At 44.9% G+C, this 26920-nt stretch overlaps 1 protein-coding gene and 1 long non-coding RNA gene across 5 annotated transcripts in view; one reads left to right on the top strand and one right to left on the bottom strand.

Annotated features, from left to right (window-relative positions):
• Positions 1–26920, bottom strand: part of FOXD2 (forkhead box D2) — a 218023-nt gene that overhangs the window by 71957 nt on the left and 119146 nt on the right. The window lies entirely within an intron of this gene.
• LOC136791381 (uncharacterized) lies at positions 10614–12398 on the top strand. Its single transcript, XR_010833276.1, has 2 exons — positions 10614–11292; positions 11762–12398. It is a non-coding gene; the product is annotated as an uncharacterized lncRNA (long non-coding RNA).

The following is a 26920-nucleotide window of genomic DNA, read 5'->3' as shown; positions in this document are numbered from 1 at the left end:
TAGGCCACCAGTAGACCTCATTGAAGGAAGACCGCTTTAAGTGGGGAGCTGAGACCTCCAGTGATGAAGTATTAAGGAGCTATTCCCTTTCCAGATGGTGTAACTGATGCTGATTAGCCCAAATTATGTCACGCAGCGAATGGTATCAACCCATGCTGTGTACACCATCTCGTATTGCGAGACAACAATGAGGAGAGGAGAACGAGACAATGGAGGCCACGGGAGTCTGGTACACGGCAAGGTCACAAGGTACAGAATGGAACAGGAAAATAGATATTTTCAGCATGCATTTTCCTTTGATGGAGATCTGCTTTGCTTCTGTGCTGAGGGAGAGAATGACACGGCATCCTCCTGGGTTAAACACGCTGCAAGGTAACTGGGAAAGCAGAGATGCGGTCCCACTTCTTTCAATGTTGTTACCCGCTGCTAATCTTTCTAATAATTTTTTCAGATTTCATAATAAATTTTAATAAAATTTTTAATAAATGCAGACCAAACCTATCCTGGACCTGTCCAACACCACACAAAACTCAGTCTGTATTTACAGAAGTGGGAATTTGTATTCTCCACATTAGCTCATCTATTTTGCTATTCTCCAAAATAACCTAGTTCACACTTATAACATGAATGACTGAGAAAAGTTGTTGTTTTTCTTTTTTTAAAAACAAAAGGAGTGTTTTTCACAATTCTCAGTATTTCCTACAGAACAAAAAGATCAATTTAAGTTCTTCCAAATCTATCTGAATGGATAAGTGGGGAGACAAAGAGGAAATCAAGCTCTGAGACTAAAGATGGTCTGATTGCTCTAGGGGTGAGGACATATGTATTTATGTGTATTTAGGTCTGTTGTTTATCATGGGAATACATTGTGCGGGAGCACAAATCTGGAATATAGGGGGGGAAATAGGAGAAACAACAGAATAAAATAAATGATCCCCTTGGGCATGGATCTGAAATGACTGACTTGGTTCATCTCTGCATGAAATTACTATGATTGCATTATTGTTTAGATTTCTAATGTATTCCACTGGAAAGCCTTCAAGTATTTAATTTGAACTCTAGTCCTGCAGGGACCAGTTGGTCCATTAGACACTGAATATGTAGCGGAGAATATCAAATACGTTGTTCATCAACATAGCCAAAGGGAAAACAATACTTGGTTTATTCCAACAAAAAGAAACCCTTGATGCTTATGATTTTAAAGGTCTTATTTTTTAATCCCTCTCCTAGAGCAGAACTGATGAATGTGTGATAACTGACAAATGCAAGAACAGTGCAAAACTGGGGCATTCACAAATCACAGGGTGTTTAGGGAGAAATCCCCTGCCTTTGATTAACATGGTCCTGAATCACCCAGGCTGTCAGTATAAACTTCAGCTTCCAACAAGCCTAAAATATTAAAGATGATTTTAGACATAATAACCTCATTCCCCATGTCTTGCACCAAATCCACACGCAGTCATTAGAGCACTACTTGCTGCGTTCCCATGAAAAACCATAACATTGACCGAGGTTAAATTAATCCATTTGTCAGCATCTGCTGACCTGTGCACCTGCGTTGGAGTTTGTAACAAAATCCTAAACTAGCATCACTGAGCTTCAGGTTCTGGCAAAAATGGCTTGCAGAGTCCATGCTACACTTCTTGAGACTTCCCCGGGGGATGTGACTCAGTGGAGAGATGGATGGATACTTAGAGAAATGTAGCCTGATCAGTTTAACTAGAAATTTCAGAAGATCAAGTTCCCCAAGAGATTTCCTCTCTTGTTAAAATATGTTTTATCATTTGTTCCTATTAAAGCCTGTGTTTGATTTGCCACAAAAAAGCCACTGTAGCATAAGCGGTGCTCAGAGAACAAAGCAGCACAGACGGTATTAAAAAGAAGGAAAGAAAACAAAGCCAAATATTTGAATGAGACTGTTTTAAATACCACCAAAATTGTAACACGACAGCCAAATTCATACATGAGGTTGAAGAAAGGGGGAGCTAATTTCCTCCAGAAAAAAACTGCTGTCCTTCCTTTATATTATGTTATCCTGACTTTTTTCATTCACAAGTGTTCCTGAACACTGTATACACACATAAGTGTTCATATTCCAAATATTCCTCTTAAAAAATTGTGTGTGGGAGGACATTGTGGACATGAGGCTGGAGCAATACCACAGTGAAAATAAGATTCAGGCCTACTAAGGCATCAGAGTGCTGAAAGTCCTGGGCACAGGCTTTCACTTCTGCCCTTTTCCTGGACTCCGACTGTTATAGAAGTGACCTGAGATCTTTTGGGGATGGATAGACAATAGTGATGAAATGACCTGGAGACTAAAGAAATGTAAGGAATTCCCTCTGTCTAGCATATCAAGAAGTTCAAAAGTTGCCACAGTCTCAGTGGCTAAGCAGCAGAAATGTCAGGTGTTAAAATATTTTTTTAAAGAAAATGAGAAAGGCGTAAGAACCACCAAAGGCTTGGTATGAGGTCCAAGATAACTCAAAGAGAATCCGCATACATATTTGACACACTGGGTTATTTTCCATCAGACTAAAATAGCAAGAGAAATTCTATATTCTCATTTTTTTAAAAGTTCATATTAAAACCTGTATCAAAACTGTGATAAAAATATGGGCTGCATATATTCATCCACTAGAAAATGCACATCCACGACAATTTATTTTTTAACACATATTTGCCAGAATTGTTGAGCTTTTGATCAAAACAAACCATATAATATATGACATGGCAACAATGTAAAATGAGCCAGATGAGAAGCTGGAGATTCATAGATTTTCTCCAAAGGGTTTGCAGAAGGTAACTCAAATAATCAAGTCCCCCTCCAGTAAGATTAAATTTAATATCCGTTTTCTGCACTTTTCTTACAGGCATTATAGGGGCCAACATTAACAATGGTTAAAAATGAAGCAATGTAATCCTTTTTTTCTTCTTAAAAAAAAAAAAAATCTAGGAACTCTGAATGTGTTGTTTGATGTGACATAAAGTTTAATATTTTCTAATTCCATCACACCTCCATATCAATAAAGGTTTTTAATAGGTAGGAACAAGTAAGGGACGGGTTTCCATAGAGGTGAAAAGAAAAGAGCAGTAGACTAGACCCAAAGTTGTCTCCTGAGCCTATCATTGGCATTTTTAAGCCAAGAGATCTCATACAATATCTGACAAGGAAAGAAGGTTTATCCTCTATAAATTTCCTGGAAATCTTAATCTACAAGTATAGGAACTGCAAGGAAGAGTGAATTTACCTGCTACTGAACCTGGCTTGGATGTGCTCAGGAGGCTTTGCTGCTATAACACGACTGCCTGCGAGCCTCCGCATGATGGCACCTGGGGCAGGCTCTCAGCATATAAAGCACATCAACACACCACCAAAAATCGAGAAAGCAGTAATAACAGTCAAGCAGAAAAACAGGACTTTCCTTAGAAAGCTGAAGTGATAGATGTTCAAGAAAAAAAAAATAAAAAATCTAGTAATGCTTCTTGTTAAAACTGGTCAAAGACAGTTAGTGCTATCACACTTGCTGGGAGAGATGGTTCTCTGGAAGCTGTTTTGTTGTGCTTTTTTTCTTTTTAATTATATTTTGGAGAAACCAAAACAGTTGAAGTTATGATAAAATTAAAAAACCCAATTTCAACAATTTTTAATAAAATTCCTCTATTTTTTTGTTTTGCAGGGAACAACATTTCTCCTTTTTAAATATATCTTATCATTAGATAATAAGCAATAAGCAGAATATATTTTTTTTTAAATTAAACAACACGTTTTATTATTTTTCCCTTACGTTTAGAATAAGATAAAAAGTGACAGGTAGGTCAAAAAGGATTTAGAAACCTACTTTAGTGAGAAATTTGAAAGTTGAGGAGTTCTTTGTAAGCAGAATAAAGCCAAATTTGGAGTTTCTTTTCTTTTTTTTTTTTTTTTTTTTTTCTTTGCCAGGCAGAAGACCTGTTCTCTGCAGAGCACCAGGAGTCACAAATAATTAACATTCTGATCAAGCTGTCCTGCTAAAAATCCAATCCCTCCATCATATCTGAATCATTAACAGGCCACCCAAGGAAGCGAAAGAAAACTGGAACTTGACTTTCTAAGGATATTTCCGTTATTCCTGGTGGTCTCTGCCATTCTTAGGGTCTCATTTTTGCTAAGCAAACAAACTGGCATGAAAAGAAAAGCTTTTCTCATCCATAGATCGATTAGATTAGATCATATCAGATCCCTGTCGGTCAGCTGAAACCTATAGGGTGCTTTTACTCTTGGCCAGCTACGACTGCAGCTGATGAATGTTAGTACCGAAAAGATGACAAAAAAAGATCAATAAAAGCTTTTCTCTCTTCCTCTGCTTAAATATATTCAGTCACACGGAGGAGAACACAAATACATACGGCAATATAATTATTTAAAACAAATATTTCTGCCATCGGACATTTTCCTTAGAGACGTAGGAACTTTTCTATAAAAAGTGTGATTTCTATTAATTTCCCTTGAAAATAAAATCGTGGCGACAAAAAAAAAAAAAAGTCTGCCCTTATGGAATGTCTTTAATTTTACATTACTTTTTCCATCTGTATTCTTTCTATGGAAGTAAACCTCAATTCCAAGATGTTTTTTAAGATTTACATGTTTATTTCATTTTGTTTAATATCCTAATCGGTTCACAGTAACTTTGACCACACACACATATACAGTGCTCCCAGCTGGTTGAATGTGGTGAGCCAAGCCAACGATACTGTCAAGAATACAGCCCTACAGCTGAAAACCTCGCAAAATTATAAACAAGACCCTTAAAATTATGAACTTAGCATCTCGCGCCAGCAAGCAGGATGATAATGTCGTTTTGCAGGGAAACAAGCTAAAAGCAGTTCCCTGCTCTTTACTACTTTGAAGGTTAGGGGAAAGGGAAAACTGGCATATAAATACCATCGATGTACAGGCTTTCTCCTGATTTGGCCCAACGTTGTGGTTTCCAGAAGCAGGTCTGAGGATGCTGTGTTTTCCTTGTAGGTATGCGAATGACACAAGTTAACATCTGAGTGAACCCTTCCAGCCTGTCAACCCTCTTTCTCTCTCTCTCTTTTTTTTTTTTTTTTTTTTTTGGCAGTTAATTCATTATCTTTTGCCGCTCCCTTCATTGTAAAGCCCAAAACAAACAAACCCGAGGGTTTGTCTGCAGCCTTCAGAGCTGCTTTCGGAAAAACCACGGGGAGAAATCTGGGGCAAGGATCTTCAAAAGTGTTGAAATAAAAACTAAAAACAAACCAAAGCAAACAAACAAACAAAAACATTTCCCTGAAGGCATTTGGTGTGTCCTGGTCCCTGCCATGCTCCCTGCGAGGAAACCCAGAGTAAAGGGGAAGGTGTTAGGTGGAAACGGAAAAAAAAAAATGAAAAGAAAAAATGAAAGAAAAAGGATTTTCAAACCCCCTTTTCCCAGGGAATGCCCTGGGACTGAGCCTGACCATGGAGGGACAGATGGAAACACACAGCCTGTGTCTGCGAGCAGCCCGGGCTCTCCGTGGTACGTGGATGCTCTTTATGGAGACCTCGATGAGCAAGGGCGAGATCAGAGGGTGCAAAGATCAAATACGCCCGTGATCGGAACGAGATAACGGTGGGAGGACACAGAGGCGCTCTGTGCTGGCCGCGGCGCTGCTCTCCTTGCTCTGCCCGTGCAGCTAATCAAAAGCCGAGCCGCGCTGCGCTACGAGGCTTGTTATCAAGATTTCACATCTGGCCCGCACATCTTAATTTAATGATGATACGGCAGCATCCCCTCTCCGCTGCGCAGCCCAAATTATCGCATTGCTTTCTGAGGACATAAATCTCATTTAGATGTTGTTCCCCTTCAGGGAGTTTTACAGGCCAGATAGCAGGAAAAAGATATCCACCAGGATGCGCATGGGGAACTTCGTACGCGGGCAGAGCCTGCAAAGCCGCCCGTCCCCGACAGACACCGCAGCTTTGCATGCTTAGTACCTTTCCCTTCACTCTCCTCGCCAGTCCCTCCCAGGGTATAAGCTGGCAGAAGGCCATGGGAGTTGATGTGCACCAGCTGGGAATGTGGTCCGTCTCGTGCAGACCCCCCTCAAACCACCCGCCTGCCACTTCAACTCACTCCTATTTCTTAGGTGTTTTTTTTTTTTTTTTCTTTTTCTTTTCTTTCTTTTTTTTGGTGGGATTTTATTTTATTTTTTCAATAGAGACATTGCAGGAAAAATCCTGTTCCTGCTTAGTGGAGACCTCCTCTATTTCATGCTCCTCTCCAGGCACCAGGCAGAGGTGAGCATACGTGGGAGGCCGGTGGGACTGGCCCACGGCGGAGGAAGAGCGGAGAACATCCCGAGACATCCCATAACAACATCTGCGTCCTGCCACCCTCATTCGGTGCTTGCCCCCACTTCGCAGGAAAACCAGCGTTCTGGGTCTGTGAGTAAAATCAATAATGGGGAAGAAATTCCCAGCGCCGTAACAGGGACAGTGGTGTCCGCAGCCCCATTCTTTCTCGAAACTGTGTTATTATGGGATGGAGTGTTAAGGATCTGTCAGCATTTCTATTACAAACCTCAGTCTTTAGAGGTTTATAAACGCAGCCATTTAAAATAACACTGCATTAAAAAGTAGGTATGTGAGTTGTCAGCAGTGGTGTTTCTGTTTTCTTTAAGATGGTTTAAAGACGTTTTAGCAGATTATTAGCCTTAGAGAGGTCAAAAATAATCAGAGGTGGTTTTTCGGCTACATTTTTGGCTACCTCTGGATAAATAATGGTTTAATTTGAAAAACATTGAGTACATAATATGAACTGTCTTTAAGCAACAACAACAAAAAAAGGAAAAGCCTCAGTTAACGGCCATGCCATTTATGTTTCAGAAACAGCTCCTGCACATGCACAGTGAATGCTCAATTTTTATAACTTTCCCTGTGATGTGGGTAATGCGATACAACAATAGTGACATTGACAGGGCAGTTTTTCCCATGTCCTAAACTCACATCACTACCCCACGTCACCTCCGGCAGACAGGCCACCCCCGAACAGGCGCTGGCCTCATACAAGACGCTCAGGATGGGGCTCCAGGAGCTCAAGGACAGGGTAGGAGAGCACCTCACACCCTCCTATCTCACCCCAACATCCACCAGCTGATGCTGAACAGCTCTGACCCTGTTTTGCAGCCCTGGATAGACCAGGATGGGTCAGGAGATGAGATGATGCCCTGCCTGGTGCTACCAGCACCAGCACCTTCTCCTACACAAGGAAGCCCAAGTTATGGCCAGCTCACCACCGGCAGCATGGACACAGGATAAAATAGAAGATATTTTGACCTTCATCTAGCTGGGCTTTTGGACTATCTCATCTTAGCTGCGCAAGAAGCACACCTAAGTTCATGGTCAGAACATTTATGGTTTAGGACAGGCCGCTGCTGTGGACCACAACCAGATGAGGACACAACCTGGACACTTCGCAGTCTATGAAACTAAGAGGGAAAAGACTGGATAAGGAGGGCAAAACTGCCTCAAAAACTGCCTGTGTGTCATTAAATGCTGTTACCAGCAAAAAGTAAAAATGGCATTTTTTTCTTTCCCTCCATGAAGAAAATTGCAGGCCTGATATTTTGTTACAGCAATAATTGCCCCTGAGATTGGCTTGCAATTATTTTTGTGAGGCTGACCTTCCAAAGTGAAATGGCATGAACAGCACAGCATCCATTGGCCCAGGTAACAGCCAGCTTAACAGCTTCTAATTATTTCCCATCAACTCTTGATCTTCTTTACTTGATTGTTGCTTCAAAGTATTTCAGCAAAGAGAAGATGGCCTCAGCACTCTCTATTTATCTCAGTGTCTTGGGGAAAGTTTTGGAGAGCTTTCCCCAGGCAGAGAGCAGAGATGGCCTGTGTTGCCTGAAACACATTTTTAACTAACAAAGCAATGGCTTGAGTGCAAAACTTATGATATTACTCAGACAAGACATTTGGGGTTTTCTGACGCTTAATTTTAATGCTTTTGCTAGAAAATCTATTTATTTTTTAAAGATCATACATAGAAACTTGCTAAAAATCTTGACTCTGGACTGTTTACTTTAGAATAGTTATATCAATTTAAAACCTGGAGTGTGGTTATTTTATTCTGGAATAAATAAACAGATTTGAAGCTGGATAAGAATAAATGTAATCAATATTACATTATGGACATTGTCTGCTTCTCCTACCCTTCACTTTGCAGAATCCAACTCTCAAGAAGGATGTGACGATGAACCCTCTGCCTGCAAACAGCAAGTGTTGCTGCTCCCTCAGGTCTTCTTCTGAGATCCCACCACTTTCTCTAGCCCTTCCATCCTTAGAGCTCACCAAACCCACTCTTGAAAGGGCCAGATGATATTGCCTCTTCCACCAGCTCCAGACACATGCTGGTTGCTGCCGTGATTCTCATCTCTGCTGCCCCTTCCTCTCCCATATCTTCTTTCTATAGTCTATTCCTTTGCTCTCTCTAGCCTGCTATATATACATTTATATAAAAAAATCTGATGTAGGCAGCCAAGATTACATTGCTTCTTCTATTTCTGTAGCTGTATTTCCGTGAGCCTGCAACCCAAAAGGCAGCGGGAGGCAATGCCTTAAATATGCCTCTGCAGCACGGAGGCCTCGCCGTGACTCAGCTCCAGAAGCTGTTCTAGCTTTGCTCTCCTTTTCTCTTTCCTTTCCATAAGTGCTTGTCTTTGGGACTTGGTTTTGCTTTCTCTTTCCTGAAAGTGGGACTGAACTCCAGCAATAGCAGTAGCAGAAACAGCGCTGATCTGCCTTTGTTAAAACAACTTCTTTTTGCAGGAAAGGCAGTTCCGCCATCTCTAACACTATTCGAACATGGTCAGAAAAGGGTTTCTTCAGGAAAACTGGTTGGTATTAAGGAAGCTCATTCAAGCGAGGGCCTTAATATTTTGCATTCAAGATTCTTTCATGTCTTTTATTCTGCTTTCTGGAGTCAGAGATCTTTGTATTCAAAGCCCCAAATGTTATTTATAGCGCTTTATGGAGACAGACCCATCAGCATGCCGGCTCTCCAGACCCCTTCATCCGATTTTCGTTAGCACTGCACCGCAAGCCCACAACATTTAGCAAATGAGAAACTGAGATGCAGAGGCACAACAGCACTGCTCCAAAACGAGCCCGTGCCTTCCCAAATCCCACACACGCATCCCAGCCGCTAGTGTCGCCGTCCTCCCTTGGAGGAACTATGGGGTTTTTTGTTAGCAAAAGGCCCATTGTGCTACCTCCTTGCACTCATCCACAGCATCTTCCCACCCACTGCTGCAGTTGATTTTTATTTATTTATTTATTTTTGCACTTTATTGCTCTGCAAAAGCAGAATTTGAGGCGGTGACTTCACTTCGTGCTGGTATCCAGGGCCACCTCCTTGCCCTTTCCGGACAAGGAAAACAGTAAGGATGACAAATGCTGTGGCAGGCGATGAGTAAGGGCTCTCATACCTTCACCCCACTAATTTCTCTCTGTCGCAAGACTTTGGACAAATTTTGTTCCCTCCCTGGTGAATCTCCTGCTCAGACCTCGGAGGAGCTCTTGCCTCTCTCCCCTGACCCTGCACACAGCCACCACAGGCGCTGGATCAACCCCAGACCACAATCCACGGCCCACCTTGTGCAAGTGGATACATTTTGTATTTAATACCACGGTAAATTAAAAAATGGCAGACCACATCAAGCTTTTATTTCACATACAATAAAAGGTTTCCTCAGCCATAAAAAAATGGGCAACGAGAGTGGGAAGAGGCCACCGCGCAACAAATTCCTGCCTTGCAGTCTTGAGAATTTGAGGGGGCGGGCTGGGGGGAGATTTGCCAGTTAATAAAATGTCGTGTATGAATTATACTTCAGGACTGGCCCTAAACGTGAACCAGACGCGGGCTGGTGTGCTGGGATCACCATGCCAGCACAGTGCAGGGGAACGGCCAGTCCTGCACGAACTCGCACGCGCGCTTATCTCCGTGCTTTAAGCTCCTCCTGTCCCCGCTCAAACAGCGATGGACATGTGTGAGCGTTCACATGCTGAAGGACTTAGCTTACAAAGAGCGCTTTGTTCTGCAAAGGTTGCCTACGCTGGAGGAAATACTAAAACAATACGAAACATCACAACTGTTTATCCTCTCGGCTAAAAAAAAAAAAAAAAAAAAAAAAGAATGATGCAAGCACCTAAATATATTTGCCTTGTAAACCTATTTATTTTGTCCCACTTCTTTTTTTTTTTGTGACAGACTGGATGCTGATATTAATAAATTTCCATACCCCAAATTCTCACACATCAGTAGCAGAAAATCCACTGGCTTAAACCTGGATTGCCTCTCCTCTAAGGTGAAACCAAAACTGATTTTAGAATGACCACAGTGACGATACTGCCTTCATAACAACTCAGGCGTTAGGTCCCCTAACCAAATAAAACATTTATGTGCTCTACGTGCTACTCTCACCACTCAGTGCCCGGCAGCCCCAGGAGGGTGACAGTAAGCGATGCACAGCCCTCACCCCATGCTCCTGGCAGTGCAGGCATAAAACCCACAATGGGTAGCAAATGACCCACGGTTAAGTCTATAGAAAAAATAAAACAACCCACGTCGAGATGAGAAGCAGTGTTTTCCATCCCCAGCAGCCCAGATTCATCTTTACCATGCTACACTTGCCCACCGCGCACAACAGTCTGCCTTATAGAGCTTTTTGGCTCAGCTGCGGTCGCCTTCCCGACCTACACACGGGACAGCCCCAGCAAAGCCCGGTGGCTCCGGCAGCCCCGTTTCCCTTCCCTGCGGTGCTCCAGGGCTGCACCAAGCCCCCGTGTCGTTTTTATCCTGCTCGCCGCAGCAGAAGGGGGACGTTTACAGCCGTGCTTTGCAAACGAGACGTCATGAGCACGCCGCGCCGAGGACTCCCACCACTTCCACACCACATACCTCCCATGCAGCCAGCCCGATAAATCCATCAGGGGAAAAATAAAAAAAAAATAAAAATTTTAAAAAAAAAGGGGTGGGGGGTGGGAACAGGATATTTTAATTGACTTGACACTAAATTCCACTCCCCGCGTTGAATCAACCAAGCATTAAATTCATGTGTCTAGTATGGTATGTGCAGATGTGTCAGGGTGCACATGGAAGTGTTTCCACTCATTCGCTGAGCTGTTGTTTTTTTTGTTGTTGTTGAATAATGTGAAACTCATTAAAGGAAAGACCAACAGAATTTGATAACACGATGCAACAGCTATCTAAGTGTTTTGAACAACCCCAATAATTTCAGGTGAGAAATCTGACTTTTCTGCACTTCTTCCTAATATTCACTAGAGGTACAGTATTTCCAGGGGTGTAACTGAGGGATTATTTTATTTTATTTTTGAGAATGTTACTGTATTAACATGTTCATTTAGCTTGTTTTTGCTTGGTTTCGTTTGTTTTTTACACAATAAAAAATGTGAAGTTGAAAAAATTTCAGTATTTGTTCTATTTTTTATTTTAAATAAGAGGCTTGGTAATGCTGAAACAAAATATTTTTTTCAGATAAGAAGTGTGTTTGTTTCTAACTTAGAATATTTTCTATTTAAAATTATATCTAATAATCAGTAAAACTGAAAGGAAAGGCCTCAAAATGCTTTAAATAATTTTTTTTTAGTTAAGGAGATGAAGCCCTTTCTTCAGATTTTTTTGGTACGTGTGAAAATATGAGATTTCAATGAGAAAATGCATAACATCTTGGAAAACTGTGCCAACAGCATTCGCAGGAGAGGGGAACCACAGCTCGATCGCGTCTGCTCTGAAGTGGGAGAGGGCCCAGCTCCCTGCTGGCACGCTCCTAGCAAAGCGAGGGGCGTTAGGTGGGAGAGGACACGTCCTGCGGAAAGAAAATGGTCTCTTCTCCCCGTAGGCAGCCCAGCAGAGGATGCAGCCCCACACTTTTCAAGCGATTCCCATCAAAAAAACGGCTGCAGGAGCCAGTGGGGCTTCGTGGCTGCCGCGTCCTTCTCCAGAGCTGGGATTTTTACAGACCGGGCTTTGTACTGAAACGAAAGCAGCGAGTCCCTTTTGGGCCACAGAAGTCCCTGAAGTCATCGCATTCACCCGCACGAGGCTGATGAGCTCTAAGCGGTTCCTTTCTCCAATATATATACGTGTTTTAAATAAGATTTGAAGTGGGAGGAGGGGGGCAGAAAGCCGCTCTGCTGCCCGTCCGTCCCCGCGCTGGGGCTGTGGAGCGAGGGAGGGCGGCGAGAGCAGCAGGCACCGGGACCAGCGTATTGTTATCTAAGTCACACGCAGCAAACAGCATCCCATATTTCCCTTGAATCCAAAATGATCTACCACAGCAATTTTCATTACTCCAAGAAAAAGAGAGAGAGAGAGAGAGAGAGAGGGAAAAAAAAAAAAAGACATTACTTCTCTGAATTACACGCCACTTTCATAATTCTCCCTGAAGTACCACACAGGGACTGTGTTGAAGGGAGGAAAATGAAAACAGCTGTGGAGGTTTTGGGTTACACTGCAGTTCAGTGCTGCCTTTGGCCCTTGCCCACCAGTGCAGTTTGTTCTAATCCTGGTCGTGAATGTCCGTATTTGTTACTGCTCGCTAAGGCGAGGCTTCTGCCTCGTGGAATAATAAAAACCGTTGTGCGCTTATCTGCTAAGCTGCCTCAACAGTTGCAAAAAGTCACCCAGTCAGCAACGCGGGCGCTGGGGCTGTCACTCAGGGCGCTGCCACAGCACCAGCTGGGACAGGGATGGGGCCGGTGGCCGCGGGGCTGGGGGCACTCGGTGCTGCCCGTGACCCCCTGGCTGGCACGGCCCCTGTGCCCCTGCACTCTCCTTCGACTCCCTTTTTCTTTCTTTTTTTTTTTTTTTCATATCTGGTATGTATGCCTCAAAACAAAGAAGGTGTCTCCATCGGTAAAACTGGCTCCTAAAATAGGGCACATCATTTTTGGAAGGGATTTTGGCTCTTATATTCAGATTTTGACAAATATGAGGCAGCTCTGCTGAAAGCAAGAAATTTAGAGCCGTAATTTGGAGCCAGGAGCCCCTCCTGTCCTCACTCTCTGCCCACCATATCGGCCTGGTCTCCCCTCTGTCCTCTGTCCTCCTCTGCCTCCAGGTCCTCTGCGCTGCCATACTATTTCCTGCCGCTGTGCTCCTATTTTCTCCCTAATCCCTGACTTCCCCCACACTCTCCAAATAGTTCTCCTCAGCCTCGGCTTTATTAACTTAAGCTGTTTATTCTTCTGCCACTAGAAAGTAATTCTGCGCCTTCCCTTTTCCTCTCCTCCCTGCGTCCCCTGTCTTCCTCCCACCCCGTCCCCAACCCCACTGCATGCTGAGAAACCATTCGCCCCTTTGGAGAACTGTGAATTTTTTTTCCCCGACGCGTTTGGGAAAGAAAAGTTGTGGGGGGGCTCCTGGCACCTCCCCACCGGAGGATCCGGTCTGGTTTTAATTTAGATAGTTAAAAATTGCAGCCCCGCTGGAGTCTGGAAGAGGAGCGTGTGTGCGTCGCTGCGTGTGTGGTTATATAGGCGCGCATTGTTTTTGTCTGTATGGAAATAGGGTGACATGTTTATTGCGTGTGTGCACGCGTGTTGTTTTTGCCTATGTGGGAATGGCGCGGCGCGTTGCCTGCAAGCTGCGTGCGGCTGCGTCGTGAGCCGGACGTTTCCACGCGTACGGGAACGTCCGAGGGAGCTGTCGTCTGTGAAACGTGCCACGTAGCCGGCTTCTCCCCCAAACCCACGGAACGTCCCACAGGAACCCCAAAAACCTCCCCCAGGAAAGCCGGCTCCAGATTTACGTATAAAAAGACATACATGGGGTTACGTATGTATGCATGCACGCCTACAAAGTTTTCCATGTAGCCCTCCATGCGTGCCTGTGGGAAGCACCTTGCTGAGATCCTGAGGCAGCGTGGAGGGGAGCCCAGGTAATGCCTCTGCCTCTAATGCACTTCCCTTCCTCTCCGGCTCCCAGCAGAAGTGACTTATTACAGGAGCTTATAAAAATTCCCCCAAAGAATAATTGCAAAATGAAACAAATTGCGCTAAGTGGTGGCCAAGAGCTTCAGTGGGGACGGAGGCCGGGAGGCCGGCTGGGAACCTCGTCTCTTCTCCGCCTCCCCGCGGCTGCGACAAGCCCTGTGGCAGGGGCAATGCAATCCGAGCACACGGTTAGGAGGCAATTAATTGTGCCTCCACCGAAGGGGAGATGAAGTCAGCAACTGCTTTTGCTGCTGGGCTCATCACGGAGCCCACAGTTTGATGGGCACCCACAAGCCTGCTCCTGTCGCTTCGCCATCCATCCATCTAAACAGTTCCTGATGGATGCGCAGCTGCGGCCACCAGCCCCTCTTGGGCCACCTTGGCAAACCCCAGCTCCTTCGTGCTGTTTGTCTCCGTGCTCTTGGGAATTGCCGAAGGAAAAAAATTCCCTGTAGCATTAACCAGTATTTTTGGCCTCTGCACAACAGCTGACCCAGGAGAAGATATTCATGTGAGACAAAAAAAAAAAAAAAGACAAAAAAAATAAATAAAAAATAAAACAACCCAGCACATTCCCTGCCCCTTTCCCTCCTCCTCCCCCAAAATAAAATAAAATAATCACACAAGTGATGAAAAATGGGCCATGTGTAAAGAACAGCAGACCCCAGAGGCAGCTCAGGATTGAACTCCCTATTTATACATGGTTTTACATTATTATTTACTACAGTAATCAATGTAAAAACACTGCCTACCCTAGCAACCCCTGTGTCATATGGTGTGTATACATCACCTCTGGGAAGCAGGTCAGCTCTATAAAGAAAATCAGCCATATTTAACGTGAAACTCTGTAGTTTTTACTATGTTTTGAAAAATGTTTTACAACATGTAGAAATGCTTCCATAAAAGCAGACTTATTAATCCCAGTTTTAAGCTGTCTTTTAAAGTGTAGTTTTCTTACACAAATATTTTCCTTGTCTCCCCACTGCTCCCCCCTTTTGAATAACGTTATGAGAAGGAACCAGACCGGGAAGGCGGTCCAGCACCAGTCACCTCCACGGACTGCCAGATTCCCCCTAGAAGATGTGTTACGGGGGGGGGACAGGTCTTTTGCACGGTACTGCTGCCCACCCCGGAGCAAGGATCCCTCCTGGGTGCCGTCTGCCATGGGGGCTATCTGCAGGATTTCACATGTTTGCTTATGCTTTTCCCAAGGCTCAAAGTCTTTGCACCAAATGTGAGGCTCTCAGCTGAGAAGCTTGAGTTGGGAACCTAACTGGGCCCCTTTCCCCACAAGAGAGGACTACAGACAGCTCTGGTCTGAATTGCCCTCTGTGGAGGAGCTTGTCCCTTATTAATGCTGGAAAGAACCTAGAGCAATTACGTGCCTCATTTAGGAATGAGATGTAAACGAGCCTCGCTGCTGGGTACCTGCCACCACACATCCCCTGCAGCCCCAGGAGGGCTGCCCAGCACGCCCTGCCCGCAGCCCGGACACCGCTGAGCTCCCTGCCGTCGAGCTGGAGGCACCACGGGTCCAACCATGCAAAGCCAAACATCATGCCACAGGTCCAACCCTTGTCTGCACGGGGCTGCCGTGAAATTTCAATTCAGTCCTTTGCTCGTGGAGAGGAGCAGAGAGACCCCAGGAATGCCCCAGGAGAGCACTGGTCCCAAAGCAGAGGGTGGGGGCACTGCGGCAGGTGGGGCACAGCGCAGCCCAGCAGCTCCCCACACGCCTGCCCTGGGAAGGGGCTGGGATGCAGGGGGGGAGCGCTGCAAGCAGCACAGCCGAGCCCCTGCTCCTCCTGCAGCCTGACCACGGGAGCAAAGACACACAAGGGAAGTCTGTTTTTCACAAGTTCATTACTTGAATCTGCCCAGTAACGTCTCTGAGGAGCACGGCATATCAGAAAACTACTATACATATAACATTGTATATAAATATACAATAACTATACATATAACTATAACTATATAATGATGGTTCTGGATTATTGCTTTAGCGATAACTAATATAATAAAAAACAAACAAAAAAAATGTTTTCACATTTACATCAGGCATAGCTTAATAAAAAACAGCTCTCAGATAAGATAAGCTGCCTCCTCTTCACCCCCAATTTCTAATCCTCAGAGCACACCCTTTTGAGTAACAGCCCATTTCACAGATGGCAAAACTGAGAGAGGGAGGACTTGGCAGCTTGCCCGAGGTCACACGTTTCTCTAAAGCCTACCAGCTGGTGTTCAGAAGCGTCACATCTTTGCACTGAGGACTGGGTGCAGCGATGTTTTTAAGATGGGGGGCAGGAGTGCCGGTCCAACTCCACGCATGCTTGCCACTGCCCTCCTGCCTGTAATAAGCTTGACTGCTCGGAGCAGGGGACGCTGTTTGTCTTTCCCCCAGCGCGACCCCGCTCCGCAGCCTCTCTCGCGTGTCCTTCATTGGACCCAGATTTCCACCCCGCCTGCTGTTTTTCCAGCAGTAGCATTTTGGCTCCTGGCAGACTGGAGAGACGTTTCTGTCGGCAGCTCAGGAATTCCCTTTGTGTCTTTCCTGAGCTTAGGCTCACCTTGATGCTAGTCTCTGACCCCTCTTTAATGCAGAGGAATGTGTGAAAAATTTATTCCCCTTTTCATTAAGAACTCATTTAAATTCACCAAAAGGTGACCCAGCTCCCTCCTCTGTGGATATATTGTTCTCCGAGAAGCCGTTTTATTTCTGACTTTGAGTTCAACAGAAAAGTGAGATCTTGCTTCCACCGATCCAATACTTTAATTCTTTGGCATCAGCTATGAATAAAACAGTGAGGAGACACGTTTGAGGTACGTTTCCCATGCTCATAAACAGTCTGACCAGCTACGAGGAAAGGAGGAAATACTGCATGTCCCTGGGCGTAGTGTCCTCCTTTTAGCTTACTTAATTAGCAACTGTGGTAAGAATGGGAATCTGATTTTCCATTAAAAACTTAGAAAAATATTTGTTTTGTTTATTTGTTTCTCACAACACGCAAAGTGAAAGCCAAAACCCGTCATTTCTACTCTGGTTTGTTTTGGTTTTTTTTGACAAGTGAAAAATCGACAATCCTAGACTTGAAGTGTTTTGGGGGCTGCTCCGGAAAAGGTGCCAATGAAAATAACGTCATTCTTTGTGCAAAACTTCATCCAGTTAAAAATAAAAACAAAAAGAAAAAAAAGGGGGGGGTGGGGAGAGAAGCCATTTTTCATCCAAAAAGCACTTTGGAAAATCAAAACCCAATTGTCGACTCACTTTATTCTCAATCTGATTCTTATTAATGGCCCTTAATCTCCGGCGCGCTCGGGGCTGGACGCGCCGCAGCAGGGATGTGCGGGGCTGGGTGCAGCACAACGTGTCTGGGGGGCAGCAAGGACCCCTCACCTTCAACAATATTAGGGGCAGAGGCAGCAAGGGGTCTGTCCGGGCAGAGATACCCGCGGCAATGCTCCAGCAAGCACCCTGATTGCCCGAGAGCTGCCGATGGCCCCGGCGTGCCGGATGGAGCCGCCTGCCCAGCGCAAGCCGCAGCCAGCTGCAGTTTTCTTTATTTGTGTCACTTGTGTATTTGGTTTGCAGAGGGGGGAGGAAAAGGCCCTAATACAATTTATTTTTTAAATGAACCTATTTAAAGCTATGGATGCCGACTTTTCAGTAGTCTTCTGGGGGCTGTTACAAAGGGGCCCTGGTTGAAATCTATCTGAAGGGAGTTAACCACAGCCCTTTGCTCACACATGTGGTATAACGTAGGCTCTTTATTGCTTTTCTTTACTCCCCCCCCACCCCCCCTCCCCACACACACACGTTTAAGATACGCAGAGTAGAGCTTTTCTAAATATCTTACAAGTGTGTTTGTGTGTATGCTGGATTTATGGCAGAGCGGGGAGCGTACTCCTGCCCTCAATTAAGGAAGCCCGTGAGCAAACGGGACTCAGCTCCAAGCTCCACGCCAGAGCCAAGAGGGAGCTGCTGGAGGAGGGTGTAACACAGCCTGGTGACACTGGGAGATGACAAGTGCCCCAGTCTCTCTGGGAGAACAAGCTCGTGCCCCAGGATTTCAGGAGCGAGGGATCCCCAGACCCACACGTGTCCCTCCAGAGAGAGAGAAGCTGATCCAACCCTCCAGACTAAAGCTTGGTCCTGCAAACGGGCACAGCTTGTGTTCATCTGCTCCAACTTTTGGGCAGCCAGAGGAGGCCAACAGCCTGGGAGCATGGTCACCTGAGACGTCCTCTGGGGTCAGAGGCTGGAAATAGCTCCCTCAGGATCAAAGCTTCAGACCATGCCCAAAACAACTAGCAGAGGTGTCTCTGCCTCTCCGCTGCCTGGGCTCAGGCTGGGTGTCTCCAAGCCCAGCTGCACGTCCTCCTCTCCCCCGGGCTCTGCTGCGATGGCAGGGCTTTGGGATATGAGTGTGATGAGCCAGACATCATTTATCACAGCCAGAGCTGGTGTGCCGGGGGGAGGAATATTCAGACCACCTACCACGGCACCTAAGACAGATGTAGGTGTCAGCAATGACATCTGCGTTCAAGAGGGATGAGCAGCTCAGGCACCTACCAGCTGGTGATGCCAGACTCTGGCTCCCTAAGCACAGGGAAGAGGCAGAGAGCCGTGCTTCAGTCATGCAATAATCATGCAAAAATCGTGAGCTGTCACACCTATTTCACCCCCCTGACCACCAAGAGGAGCCAGGAGTCAGCATCGCTGGATCACAGACCAACTGAGCATCTCCTTCCTGCCAAACCAGGTGTCCTGAAATGGTCTTAGACCTACTCCAGCCGCCCTTCAGCTTAGTGTCAAGATTTACAGTGGTTTTCAATAGCAGCCTTTTCGGATGCCTGAAGACGTCAAGCACCGAGTGGTGGCACAAAGGGACAGAAGCTCAGCTGGGGCAGATAAGCCCCAACTGGCTGAAATCTCCAGTTGAAGACTTGGCCCAAAGTTGGCACCCCAATGTTTAAGATTCCACAAACTGCAAATCCAACCCCAGTTTTAACTCTGTGGTGTCTTGCTTTGTTTTGTTTTGTTTAAGTCTTGCTTTGCTGCTCTAATGTGCTTTTAACGTTGTTTCTTTGCTGGTATGCATGTTATATTAGCACACATGCACACGCGTACCCTGTATACACAGAAAGTCTATAAAACAGGGCACTCGTATAATTTTAAAATAGACAAATCAGTTTAAAGCATTAAAGCAAATCTGGTAAAAGAAAATCTCTCCTGGGTTGACATTTTGTTTGCCAAGTTTTAGCTTGGAATGAATTTTTATGACTGAGTTATAAACCCTCGAAAATAGAGGTTTATAATGGAAATCTTGACAAATCCTTAACACAGGCCCCATTGTAACATATTCTGTACATATCCCATTGATCTATGGTAATAACAAGTTTTATATAAAACATTTTAACCATGGGAGCGACGTGGTTATCTTCAGGCTTCCAAAAATATTTTTCAAATAAATAGGTGGCTTTTTCTTTTGGGCAAAATCAAGGAATTGAACATCGAAAATGACATCTAAATATTCATCTGGATTTAAGAAAAAAAAAATCACAATAATCCAGAACCCATGATGTTTCTTTGGCTGAAACACAGCCACTGACTAAGCAGCAACTCCACTCTGATACAACTCTCAGTGCGGGATGGGGTATTAGCCATGAGCAACAGAAATGACTTTCTTAGAGGATTAGCTGTTGGTCTGAAAAAATAAGCAACTTAATAAGCAAGCTATTCCCTGATCAGGGGAGCTGATAAAGCTGGGATTCAAAGGATTTGTCCCCAAACCTTCGTCTCTCCTACAAGACGCCCGCTGCCTTGGCCCTGCCAGCTCCCTGCCCGGTCCCCAGCCATGCACAGACGGACAGCACAGGGACCGACTCGTAACTTCTTTCCCTTCTCAGGCCCACTGAGCACCACGAGGCTTAAAAGAAGAAAACATTTCCTGCAAGTTGAAGGGCGGTTCAAGCATGTCTCTCCCCAGCACCTTCCACCATCAAACCTGCAGTGAAGCACCACGCTTGATCCTGGACACACAGCCCCCAGAGCGTCCCTCTAGACTCCAAACCACGAGAGTGTCTGGATGGGCAGCCTCCCTGGGAGTGGGGATTTCTAAAACACAGGTTTCCTAATATCTGAAAATTTTGCAGTCTTCACTGTTTAACCTGATGTAATTCTTGTCAGATAAGGAAGGTCAGGTTCACAGATAGGAAACTGAGACATGATTACGAGGAGCTAGGGGTACTTCAGTGTCTTCAAAGATAGCTAGAAACTGAACTGGACATGCGATCAAGATGCTATAAGCTTTTTATGAACTGCAGTGCTATGGGCTTATTTGCTTTACGGTGACATATTTTGTCTAAGTGAGATGATTCAGAAAACCTGAAACAACAGGGATGAGTCGCTGCCTGGATGTACTTGTCTCTCTTTTCCTGATTACAGAGGATCCTGAACAAGCAACTTTTGTAAGTCTCCTCAGTAATCCGAATGGCTTATCTTGGCAAAACCAGAAATTGGACTTACACCTCTACCACCCTAGGCAACCCTGGAACAACCTCAATTACAACCAACCAGAGGACAAAAACTGGCATTGAGTGTGCATAAATGGGCATGCAAAACACAGCTGCTTCTATGCAAACCAAGATGTGCGCCCATGGAGAAGTACCGCTGCCGAAGGTCTGATTTGCTCTCATAGATAAAAGCACTTTCCTTTTCGTGCAGTCTGCCCAGACTGTAGGTCTGAATTCCTGCACTTGCATCCAAGGGAGCAACCCATTTCCATCTCTGATGCATTCCTCTTGCTTCCATTGAAACCGATTACTACACTGCTGCTTTAGCATGAACATAAATTTTTCCAACTTAACATGTTGCTTTAGGACTCAGTTCCACTCAACAGTAGACTTCCATATGTGCTGTAATGTTTGTGTTTCTAAGCAATGCCTCGGCAACCACATCAGGGTTGCCGAAATACGAAAACGAAAAGCCTGCTTTTTAATTTTCTTTTTCTGGTGATCTCAGTTGGAAACTCGAAATAAAAGAAGGTGGTCTATCTTCCCCAGAAGAAATGTAGCCCATAGGGCCTACCTGCTGTTAACACACACCAAAAACATTTTGGTGGCATGTGTGTATTAAAAAAAAAATACACATATACTATGCTGGGATTAGTACGGAAGAAGAAATGTTAATTTGCTGACACGTGAGAGGCATAGCAAAATACCTTGTCCTTGTGGAAAATGCCAGCAGGTGTTGTCTAGGGATGTTTTTTGTTGTTTTCTTTTTTGTCTTTTTAAATGCCAGAGTATTTCCACACACACAGCCCTGGCAGCATCCTTTTGCATATTTTGCTGAACGGTTGACAAATTAGCTGCATAAACTTGCATGAATTCCATTCATCAGCTATTTATGAGCAAGCAATAGTTTATTCAGATGCCTTGACCAGAGAGGATAATAGCTGTGCTTTTTTTTTTTTTTTTTTTTTTTTTTTTAAGGGCAAGATCTAAATCTCAATGAAGTCTATAGAGAAATGCAGAGGTTTTTAGGATCATTATGAAAATCTGGTCTGACACATACTATAGAATTTCAGTCAGCTACCCCTGTAGTGAGCCCTAGAATTTATGCTCGACTAAAGACCCCATTATTTTGCTAGGCTTTGAGAATCAAGCATTTATGCCTTCGTTCTAGAAAGCATTTAAACACATGCTTAAGTCCCTCCCTAGTCAATAAAAGCACTTAAACACATACTTTGTTCCTGCTGAAGTCAACTGCATGTTGACACAGCAAGTAGCTTGCTGGGTAGAGCAGACTGCTAACGGGGAGCCTTGGTGAGCTGCGTTTCTGGACGCCGAAGCTTAAAACTGGGGATACATTACTTCATTTTTATAGTGATCAAACCAGGGACTTTCCATCCCATGTGATGTTTGAGGATGTTAAGATTTGGTCTTGCATGGAGCTGGGGTGCAAAGTCAAAACCCACGAGGGCCATTTTATTTTTAGATATATATATATAAACAAAGCACAAATGTTCTCAGCCATTTCATGTCACTCTTAACAGTGTGCCTTGGCCAGGCCAGAGGAAGTCTGCTCAACGCTCCTGTTCAGCCTCTGTTGGGAGGTGTCTATATGCGATGCAGCCCAAGCCCATGCCAAAGCCACCAGCCCTCCCCACTGCAGGGACACAAACCCACCACGGAACGGGCACCCAGCTCCTGTGACACCTCCTTACACAACGCCAAGCTGCTCTGGTGGAAAATACCTCCCCTGGTTCCCTCGATACCAAACCACGGGCTTCTCGCCGTCGAGCAGACCACCCTAAGGCAAAGCACCAGTTCTCTCCCCGCAGCAGCTCCCCGGCCCCTCAGCTGCCCCCACCGCCCCCAGCAGCTGCTCTGCGCCTCGGTGATGCCGCAGGATGTGCTGGCCGCCTCTGCCTTTCCTCTCCCCCGCTTAGGAATTTATTCTAACCTCAGTGAAGTGGTTAGGGGTGCTTAAGAGCCAGCTATGGCTCATTAGAAGTGGTGCTGGGCTGTGGGAGCACGGAAGGTGCCTGGAGGCGCTATGGCAGGTTTAATGGCATTTTGCTCCCCCACAGATACTCCATGAATTCAAGGGGGCAGCAAGACCTAGAAAGCAGCAGCCGTTTCTTTTCCCTCATCCACAGCAATGGGTGATGCCTTCCCTCTGAGGCCCAGCAGCCACAGCCCAAACCCGAAATGCTGCTCTGTGCCCCAGCTCCTGCTCCCCAACACCCACGTGCAGGGCAAGCAGGGCTCGCCCTGCCCACGGCACACGGCAAAGCCCCGTAGAAATGGAAGTCACTGCAATTATAGCTTGCCTGAACATATGGTCTCAAAGCTCTTTCAGCGTGTAGCATGCATGAATATGTATCGTAACTAGATGTCACTGCTTCAGTTACATAATCCTGTGCAAACATATATTTAAGAAGGACCCAACATCCTCTCTTTTTTAAGGGGCTTTAGCAGTGATTAATTCTCTGAGCTTATTAATCACAACATGTGTTAGTGTTTGATAAATTGCCCAAAAGTTGCATTAGCTAATAAGTATAAGAACAAAACGAAATAGTTTCATCTGTTTTTATAATAAGACAAAGAGCATCATGGGAGCATACACGGTGGTCATGAATAAAAGAGAAACATTCATTTATGATAATTGGTTTCAGCTCCCCGTTTGGCTGGTTCTTGTGACCTAAATGTATCCAGTTGTTTCCTTTCTTTCCCGTTGGTTTTTGGGTCACTCCTAATGGTTTAATTCAACAAAAAATGTCTACCATTTCCTGTAACCTCTGTCTTTTTTCATTCCTCCTTCCAAAATGTTTTTTTTCTGTGCAGCATCTAGAGAAATCTCCCTCTCTCTCTCTCTCTGTTTCCTTCCAAGTGAACAAAGTCAATATTGTTGACAGAGAAAAGGTTTAACTCCAGGCAAAAGAAAAAAAAAAAAGTAATAGTCATTTATTTGTCTCCACTTTTGAGTTCACAAGGGTTTTTTGTTTGATCCTGGCGGTCAAGACTTTGACACGGAACATGCCCCCTCTGACCATGAACAATTTATGGAGGGAGAAAGAGACAAAAATCCTCATTCATGTTTAAGAAAGCAAAGGAAATGGCTGTAGATTAATATTTGTGCATTTGTAGCAAAATTTCTGATAGGTCTGTAACACATTCAACCACCCTGGTTGAGAAACACAAGAGGCAAAACTCAGCCCTGGAGAGTTGAGTTTTGTTACTCTTGGACACCTTTCAAAACATCAGCCCTCATTCTGCTTTTCTTAGGGCAGCTTTTTATTCCAGCAGAGAGTGAAAAATATTGCATGGCATTTGCAAGGACGAGGCACATGCTGGCCGGGTTACCTCGAAGCACAAACAGAGAGTGCTTGCCGTGTTCTCGCATCTGCCCTCATGCCTGATGCTCCCCAAATACCACAGAGTGGTTTTACATCTCCTATTCATTCTGCTCAAAGCAACGAGCAATGAATTTTCTAGCACAATGTCCTGAGTTTTGGCTGCTGGGCGATGTGGTGCAGCACAGTACTGGGGAGCCAGAAGGCTGTTAGCACCTGGTAGAGATATCCTAACATGTGCCATCAGAAGTCCCTGCTCTGTTACATTCACCACATTTAAGCTATTTGGGCTGAAATTCTCCTTTGCCAGGTGTCTGCCTCCAGCAGAATTTTCTAGGAAATTGCAGGGAGGGTGGGAGAGAGGAAGGGCTGGCGGCTTTCCAAAACAAGATTAGAGAAAAGTGCTTAGTCGATGTAAAAACAAATTCTAACAATTATTTTTTGGAGACTCTCTCACGCCTCCATCCTCTGGAAAGGGGACTGGAAATTTGGTGTCACCCTGGGAATGGGGATGTGCCTTTTGCATCCAAATTTGGCAAAGTTAAAAGCCTTTGAAAACATCCCGCTAAAGATTTATTAGCTTTTGGGAGAGAAACCTCTACAGATTCTGCTTGCCTTGATCTTGCTCCATTTTGGGGCTTCTGGGGCTTGCTCAGGACTTTCCTTGCTATGACTCCCTTCTTGGCTGCTGGACACGGCTGCGGCTCTGGGCACAAGAAGAGAGAGCCAGAAAGCTGTCGCCTTGGCCCCTGGGTTCTCCATAGTCCCCTGCTGCCCAAATCACATGAAGGGAAAAGCAACAGGACTGCAAATTAAGAGAAATGGGGGAAGGACCACAGAGAAAAATGTCTTCAGGAGAAACTGGGTCCAGGAGGACGCTTACTGCTACATCAGGAAATGGGGACCAGGCAGAAAAATGAGGCAGGATGATCTGGCAATGATACATAATAAAAGCACAGATAAAACAAATGCACAAAGAAGTGGATGAAGGCCACCGTTATGGCCTTAATTCCAGTGTTTCAAGGCTCCTGAGTTTCAGTCTTACATTTCTCAAGCGTTACTGTCTGCATCTGCTATCACTTCTGAGCAGCCAGAGTCCTCCACCAGACCAGGACAGCAAAGTACTTCGCTGTTACATCGACCACCCTTTGAAATAGCTGACAAGCTAAAAAATCACGCAGGAAGATATAATGAGAGGGCAGAGAGTCAGTCCAGAAAATGGCATGATTTTGAGCACGCAGATGGCATGCACAAGGTGTACTGAACACTGCAGCAGTAAATCAAAATCTGCTCTCGAAACACTCACTGCTGTTATCCAGAGACTCTCTGGCTGGAAATCAGTTCCCCACAAAATCATGCGATTAACATAAATAGTCATGTGATTTTAACCATACAATATCTAGGAAATTTTTAGCCCTCAAGAATTGCCGTTCCTTTCAACTCTGAGCAGATGTAATTCCCGTTTCCAGTTATCGAAACCCACCGTCCCAATTGGATTACGCAGATCAGAGGCTTTCAGAAAAAATAAATAAATAAATAAATCCAGCCTGAAGAAACTCCAGCTAAAACATGGGCATCACCAACACTTTGTAAACTACCCATGCTCATTCCTAAGCCTACATAGAGGCCAGGAGTGTAAATAGGTTCAAGACACAAGGGCACGCGTTCAGAGGATAGCTCCAGCTTCAGCTCATAAATACAGAGGTTCAAGCACAAATTGCATCACGAGCACTTGCTGGAGGATGCTTCGGGAGAGATCTTATGCTGTATTTGCCCTGTTCCTGGGGTGCACTGAAGACTACTGCTGGCAGCTGGGTGCGGACCACACGGACCTCTCCATCCGGGCAGTTCTCTGTCCTTCTGCAGGGCTGCTTACTGCAGCAGCAGCCAGCACTGCAAACCCCATGTGCTCCCCTACGAGCAGAGCAAGGCTTGTGACTGCAGGAAGAGCAGCACGTGGAAGGGCCAGAAATCTGCTTTCACGTCAGAAAACCCACTGTCTAGACAAGAGATCAGGAATTATCTTAGATTCCAAGCAGTGATAGTTGACCAAGGGGAAAGGAGGGAAAAGGGGAAAGGTTTTATTAACAAAGATGATGATCCTTTTGGGGTTTGTCATACAAATAAGAGGAAACTATACTATTTCATTGTCTTGGTGCTCCTAAAGACTCATTGCAGCAGGTTTTTTTCCTCATCCTGCACTTTTCTATCAAGGAAAATCTGTCCATTTTATTATCATATGCAGTCCAAGTGCCAACATTTTCAAAGGAGACAGGCTTGTTACTGCCCGAGACACCTGCTTTGTGTCTATTTGCATTAGTCATGGCTGAAAACATAATTTAAGGGAACTGTGCATCTCTGACTATGACAGGCACTTACTTCTTCTTGCATCTCCTCAACAGCTTCAGAAAATTGTTTTTCTCTACCCTTATCAAACTAGAGCAGGTGGAGAAACCAACTTTTATGGTGACCACACAAAAACACCTGTACCCCAGGCCTTCTGACCAAACGGACTGAGTAGCTTAGTGGGGAAAGCCCACACACTGTTGGATACTCATCCTATCTGTGGATAAGCTTAACATCCAGAAAAAAAAAAAAAAGTGTGATATTATAAGTTTTCAATAATCTCCAAAACAATACACCATAATCACTTCATATACCTAGTTTCACTTCTAAAAATTGTTGAGCACAAGCCTGCAATGAGATGAGCCCCTCCACTCATCCATCACTTGTAAAGACGTCAAAACATTAATGGGAGTCTCTGATCTTCTCTCCTTTGCCTTACCCCTCTCCTCACCCTCCTCCACAGTCACATCTCAGAGATCTTGGGACATGCTTTGTCAACCCAGCTGACAAACACCAAGCACACAGATCAATCAGTTTTTCGTTTGAATTTTCTGCCAAATGATATTTTAAAATCCCTGAAAACTCTGCTTTTGTGAAAAATCACACTGCTTAGAGCAGGACAGAGTATTAAAATTCACGTTTTTCTCCTTTGCGGAGCTACTGGTGAAGTCAATACTCAGAAACAAAACCATTTGGTTGGACAAATGCA

Source organism: Anser cygnoides, chromosome 8 (assembly GCF_040182565.1).
Source record: "Anser cygnoides isolate HZ-2024a breed goose chromosome 8, Taihu_goose_T2T_genome, whole genome shotgun sequence".
Taxonomy (NCBI): Eukaryota; Metazoa; Chordata; class Aves; order Anseriformes; family Anatidae; genus Anser; species Anser cygnoides.
The sequence above is the reverse complement of the archived record's forward strand: the minus strand, read 5'-3'. Positions and strand labels throughout refer to the sequence as shown.